The sequence below is a fragment of the Lytechinus variegatus genome, chromosome 6, assembly GCF_018143015.1.
Source record: "Lytechinus variegatus isolate NC3 chromosome 6, Lvar_3.0, whole genome shotgun sequence".
Taxonomy (NCBI): domain Eukaryota; kingdom Metazoa; phylum Echinodermata; class Echinoidea; order Temnopleuroida; family Toxopneustidae; genus Lytechinus; species Lytechinus variegatus.
In genome coordinates this window covers 31,604,817-31,611,555 of record NC_054745.1, presented here as the reverse complement: position 1 = coordinate 31,611,555, position 6,739 = coordinate 31,604,817, and the positions used below count along the sequence as shown (strand labels likewise).

General features: G+C 37.1%; 1 long non-coding RNA gene across 1 annotated transcript; it reads right to left on the bottom strand.

Moving 5' to 3' along the window:
• Positions 1-2,160: 2,160 nt before the first annotated feature.
• LOC121416601 lies at positions 2,161-5,364 on the bottom strand. Its single transcript, XR_005970211.1, has 2 exons — positions 5,049-5,364; positions 2,161-2,338 (listed from the first exon to the last, which is right to left on the bottom strand). It is a non-coding gene; the product is annotated as an uncharacterized LOC121416601 (long non-coding RNA).
• Between the last annotated feature and the right edge of the window lie 1,375 nt (positions 5,365-6,739).

The window sequence follows — 6,739 nt, the reverse complement described above, 5'->3', positions numbered from 1 at the left end:
TTCGGCACATCAACCCTGGCTACATCTTTCCCACTTTCTCTTGTTCATGTCCATGGCCGTACACAACGAAGAAGGGGCGGCTGGGCTCTGTTCCCCATAAATTTTGAAAATTTACATTGTTTTACTCAAAATTTTCACAAAAGTCACCAAAAATTATGCGCCAAATCCTTCAATTAATTTGACAAAATGCAAAAACGAACGAATGGCAAGCTCGGTCGCTTCGCTCCCTAGCTTTTGTTGGTTTTGGGGGGAAAAGTTTACGCGTGCTGCCCCTCCCAGTGAAAAAATGCTTACGTTAGGCCATGTTTATATACAAAACTCACACCAACTCTTGACCGGAATCCCTTGCTATGTTGCTAAATCCACAACCAAAACGGCGAATTGTATATTTCACACAATAGCTTTTGCTGATCTGGGTCCCGTTACATAAAGGACTTGCATCTGTTATAACTTTGTTATAATGGCAACTACCATGGTAGCAGGGCTCAGCAGCCAATCAGAATCAAGGTTTCCATGGTAATTTCCATAAGGGCAAAGTTACAACAGTTGCAAGTCCTTTACGAAACAGGACCAGGGGAGCGTTTCATGAAAGCACTTGTCGGAAGTTTTATTCGACAAGTCCCATTTTATCCGACAGTTACAATAGTAACAGTGCCTCTCAGCCAATCAGATTTAAGGAAAGTTGTCAGATCTGACAACTTGTCAGACAAAGTGTTGATGAAACGGTCCCCTGGAGTTGATGTCGCCGATCTGACTGTTCAAGCATTGATTACTTAGCGACGCCCGACGGATCCAAGAAACGGTAAATGTATTGAAATGCGCGTACAAATGACAATGTATAGCTAGGAGGTCCTTGTTGAAAATTGGTCAACCAGAACAACGGTGTCGTCCTAAGTTTTGGGGCCGACGAAAAATTGCAAATCCGCCAGTTTTTTTCAGGACGAAACATATCTCCCTTATTTTTGTAACATTGCATAGCCTAGGGCCATTACCCAATTAGAGACCGACATTATGTCGATATGGCAAGGTAATATTTTTTACTACCTCGTCAAGGTGGTGGCATTTTAAAGCTTCCCTAGACCAGACTCATCCAGGACAACGTTAGCAATCAACTCAGCTCAATAGGACACACCACTTTCTTAACTAAATATTTTATTTTCCTTACACACGAGAAATTATTACGCATTTATGTTTGTTTGTTTTTTATTTAGTTCTACCCACAAAGGAAATAATTCGTAGACAATAGAAGAAACAAAGTATTTATGATATCATGTTCTACATTATATACCAGAAAATTATGTCAATTTGTAGAAGAAACTTTATAAGAAATCACCTGTTTGCAAACGATTTGTTGATTTTAGTCACGATGGACTTACTGATAGGAATATTTTTTTTCTGGTTGAATATTTACATTCGGCTGCAAAACACTATGTATTTTCCTGCATTTTCTATCGTTTCGAAATTTATTAAACCAGATGAAGCTTCAGCAACACGAGTTTGATCTCTGTTTAAAGGGGAAGTTCACCCTGACAAAAAGTTTATTGTAAAAATAGCAGAAAAATTAATGAAAAATATTGCCGAAGGTTTGAGAAAAATTCATCAAATAATTAAAAAGTTATTAGAATTTCAATTATTTGATTTGTGACGTCATATGCGAGCAGCATTCCTACATAGCGAATGGTAAAAAATCAATGAAATGTCATTTTCTCAGAAAATTGAAAATGGTTTTCACTCTAACTTTTGTATATCAATAGACAAATCGTTTCACACCCGATCATGAAAAGAAAACAAAATTAATTCATCAGGAACCATACAAAATTTGAAATTTATGCATTTTATATTACATAACACATGGGACAGCTGCTCGTTTATGACGTCACAAATCCAAAACTTTGAACTCTAATAACTTTCTTACTCTTTAACGGATTTTCCTCAAACCTTCACCAATATTTTTTACTATTTTTTCTGCTATTTTTACAAGAAAGTTTTCTTCAGGGTGAACTTCCCCTTTAATAAAATAAGTATAGTTGATCTGATAATCGTTTTCCGTCAGAGTGATCCTTCGTTGTGCGTTACGTTCATTCAAATCAAATTTACATTTAACAGCAAAATCAGATGAACCTCATTGAAGACACTATAGATTTCTAAAAAAAAAATATGGTTGATATGGAGATCGTAAGCTGTCAGAATGATGTATAGGCTTGGGTAGAAGATCGATGAAGATACTCGTGTTCTTCTCCATGACAGTCAAGTACTTTCAACTGTTGTTCAACGTACCGTCAACAGCCCTCTTCAGCCTCCGGATGAATGGAGTTAGCTTCATGCCATTTTCGGCTGCCTGTTATGGAATAAAACAAATCATGCACGGCCATAATAATGCAGATTTTCAGAATAGGCCTATTCGCAGTAAAAGAATGTCTGCTTATACTCAGTCCTTAGAGGTGATGTTAAGTCTGAAAATGACTTTCTTATAATGAAAGAAGAACAAAATAAAAACAGGGATCAAATGGTGAAGAATCGATAAAAAATCTATTAAAGAATAAGAAAGTTATAGAGTTCAGTTGGCTTTTAAACTGTGACGTCATATACGAACATTCCAATGTTATGGTTTATCGAATCACAATGAATAGAAAAGTGTTCCTATATATAAGGGGGTATGTAATAACCTGTCTGATGATAAATCCACCGCACAAATAAATTTCATTGCATTTTGACCCTTTGGGAAAATTTGATTTGGGGGATTTTATAACACTGACACGACATAATTATGGAAGATCTATAGTCTGCAACACCACATAATAAAACTTTAAACCTTTATAAATTCATGTTGCATAAATGTTGTCTTCATCATTGTTGTCCATCACATATACATTATTTTATTATAAAATAAATTACAATCGGTCTTTCAATTTATCAAAATCCATACAAATTATTTTCATGCAAAGTTGGATGAAAAACGCTATACTTCAATTCAATTTCAATTCAATTTTATTTATTTCACTTCCATCAAACAAAAACAAGTTGTATGCCATATATAAACATAAGTATTTGTATCCGTTGCAAAGAAAAAAAAATAATAATACACATGTTGTGAAAAAACACACAATTTGGGCAACACATTGGAGGTTTTAAGTAAGTATACTATTTTTCAATAGAAATTAAATTAAGATGGAAATGGAGGGACCCACTAAAAAGCAATGCTTGTACAATGTGGGCCCCTCAAAAAAGATAACACAACCAATAACAAAGTACAAATACAGATATATGTAATCAAATGAGAAAAAAAAATAAATGATAAATAATACTCACAAAATAAATACAAAGTTATCAAAAAAATATAGTTTGTATAGGATGAAACAACCCGTTCTAAGATATATCCACCCCCCCCCCTCGAAGAAAAAAAAAGAAAAAGGGGAGAATGCCCTGATAGGATGGATGGGTGCTGCTGAACGTAGATAAAACACATGCAGCCTACTTTATAGGTTTTGTATTCATGCGCGTCCCCCCCCCCCCCCACAGATCCCTATTATCATTACTCCCACAAGTATTTCATACAATGTTTGTTAAAAGAAAATTCGTTTTTTTCGCAGCTTTCAACATGATTGCTTTCGTTGTCTAACAGATTGCAAATATTTTCAAGTGACCATTCCTATTACAATTGTATCAATAGCGCCTAAAAAACAATGAACTTTTTTTTTTAAATATTCAAATTCTGGTAATGCCTAATATTCAAAATTACATTTCAATTCGATCATTTTTTTAATTCTCCCATATTGCAATATTTTTTATGGGGAAATGATTTTTTTTTTATGATACCTTACCATCAACCATGAGAAAATAATAAATCTACCTGTCTTCAAATTTTTCAAAGGTATTCTTTTCCAACAAAATTATGTGTGGAACTAATCCCTTTTGCAAACAAACTGAAATGGACGTAGCCCTTTTTGAAAAGAAAACGTGATTTTTCTTTGCCATTCACTTTTTAATAGGAATTTCAACTTTTCTTTGGTATCATCTAATAGAGCTACTAAAGATCTATACTTTTAGACATAAAAATCCAATACAATGAGAAATGGACCTAACCCCTTCATACGGCAGTAATAAGTGAAGACCATTCATTTTGTGTGTTTTTTTTGTCAGTTTGCTGAACAAAATACCCCCTCCTTTGTGTGTGTATGTGTGTGTGGGGGGGGGGGCTTGACCCCAACCCTAGTCCAATTATGCGGAAAAATGAATGACGGAGCTGACTCGGCGGTGACATGATATTTGATCCTGCAGCTACAATTGCTCCTGGCTTTTACTTATGCCGTCTTAGAGGTAGGGGGAGGATTGCCAGCGGAGATTTAGGTTAGTTTTATGCCAGGTTTAGGGAAGGGTATATACAGTGACTAATCCAGAGTTACTCAATCACCCGGGGGGGGCACTTCCATTCACGAGTGGATACCATGCGCGACCATGGGGTCTCGAAAAGCACCCTAAACACGTAATTTCCATATTCTGAAAATGCACCCCTTAACAAGTATTGGCGTGTGAAACCCTACCCTTAACAAGTATTGGAAACAAAACGATACTCTTAATTGGCAAATATTCCCTGAAATGAACCCCTAAACAAGTACAGGAATGTTTTATTGTTACGTGTCCTTCGGTCGTCGGCTTTACCTTATTTGGTTTAGTGCGACCCCACCTTCTACACCTCGCGCAAATAGGACTCTAAACACGTAGTGTTGGGGCAAAAAGGACATCCTTTATAAAAACATTCTAATTTTGTTTTATCATCCCCGCAAATTCGACCCTAAACACGTAATTTTCCGAGCGAAATAGATACCCTTTTTTCATTATTTTTGTGTTTTTGACACCCTTATCACGTTACGTACGTAACGTGCCCTATCGTGAAAAGGACATCCTTTTTACGTGTTTTTTTGGTCGCGCATGGTATCCACTCGTCAATGTAAGTGGCCCCCCCGGGCTCAATCAATAAGTGCGTTGAATTTACAGCGGAGGAATTGTAGCCGAAGCAGTTTTGTCATGGAAGAAATGTGATACCTTACCTCACTGAGACCGCAATTTGGCGGGCACCTTCGGCGCCCAATCTGGCCATTGACCATGTTGGCAGGGCCGAAGACGAGTAATATCATGAAAATGCACAGGAGAAATGCTCGATGCATCGTTGGATCTGGTTTCTGTTGACACCCGGAAAATAGCAAACTCAAGAGCACAAAGAAATACGTACGCTGTGGCCTGCGACGATTGGAGTCGTTCTGATTTCACCGGTTGTCACCTATTGCCTATTTAGGGGCCCATTTTTCGACTTTTTGATCAGCGACTCGCGCTCAACAGTTGAAGAGACTTCCATAAAAGGCGTACCGAATTATAATAATAACAATAACAATAATAATAGGCATTTATATAGCGCCATCTATCTAGAAATATTCTATTCCGAGGTGCGTTATTATTATTATTATTATCATTATTACCCCGGCTTTAGCTAGAGCTGCTTTTGAACGCTCATGCATTCAAGGAACTAATCCTGCCGGGTACCCATTCATCTCACCCGGGTCGAGTGCAGCACAATGTGGATAAATTTCTTGCTGAAGGAAATTACGCCATGGCTGGGATTCGAACCCATGACCCTCTGTTTCAAAGTCAGAAGACTTATCCACTGGGCCACAATGTTCGGAGTTGCCTCATGTACTATTTTAGTCGAATGACCTTTCATTTCTGGGTAACAGTAATAATACACGAGATTTATATAGCGCACTTTCCATCTTAGATGCCCAAGGCGCTTCAGAGCGGAGCAACACTAACTATTTACACAATACATGTGTGAATAAGTCGATATCTATAAAAAGAAAAAAAAGACACTCTTAAGCCTATAGAGGTATGTTTTCGATCAGGTTGCCCTTGAAGGTGGTCACTGAAGTCTTGGTTTTCAAACTGCGTTGGAGGGAATTCCACAGGCTAGGCCCTGTTACAACAGATAATGTCGAACCAACGCATAATAGCCACCTTTCGCAAACCTCACGGACGGTAATATTAGGGTCCCCTGACACAAAAGTTAACGCTTTTAAATCATACACTTGATTTTTAAGATTGACTGTACATTATAGTCAATAGAATCAAACGTAAAAACTGCTCTACAATCATTGCTAACCTTTGTGTTACAGGGGGGGGGGGGGTTACAGGCCCTATACAGTGCGTATCAAAAAACAGTTTACACTTAGAAAAAGTACTGTAAAATTATACAGTTGTAATATCCTGAAGATTTTTCCACATTTTAATTTTGGTACAGATCCATTTAAGCAAATGACGATATAACTGTCAAAACATATTTGCACTCGAGTGAGCACCACAAACTTTTAAAAAGTTGGTAAAAATGATTTGCGCAGAGCTTTGAATTAGTTATGCAAATAAAAGTAGACCTTAATTGTGAAGAACACATGAAATTTAGCTAGTAAAATTGATTTGAAGATATCTTTTACCCTTTTTTAACTTGTTTCCTTGCCCAAAACATTTCGAACAGTGCATTCGCCCCATCCCACTCCCCCACACACCAAGGCCATTGTGAGGATATTTGCTTTACACTGAGCTGTGATTTACATGAAATGGCTTAGGCTTGTGTGGAGAAACAAGTTTGAATGACAAATGAAATGTAAACCCACTTTAAATGATAAAAACTTAGTGAAAAAATGCTGGAGATGTCTGATATAAACTTTTGTTCAGGTTCAGTTATGTCCTCAGA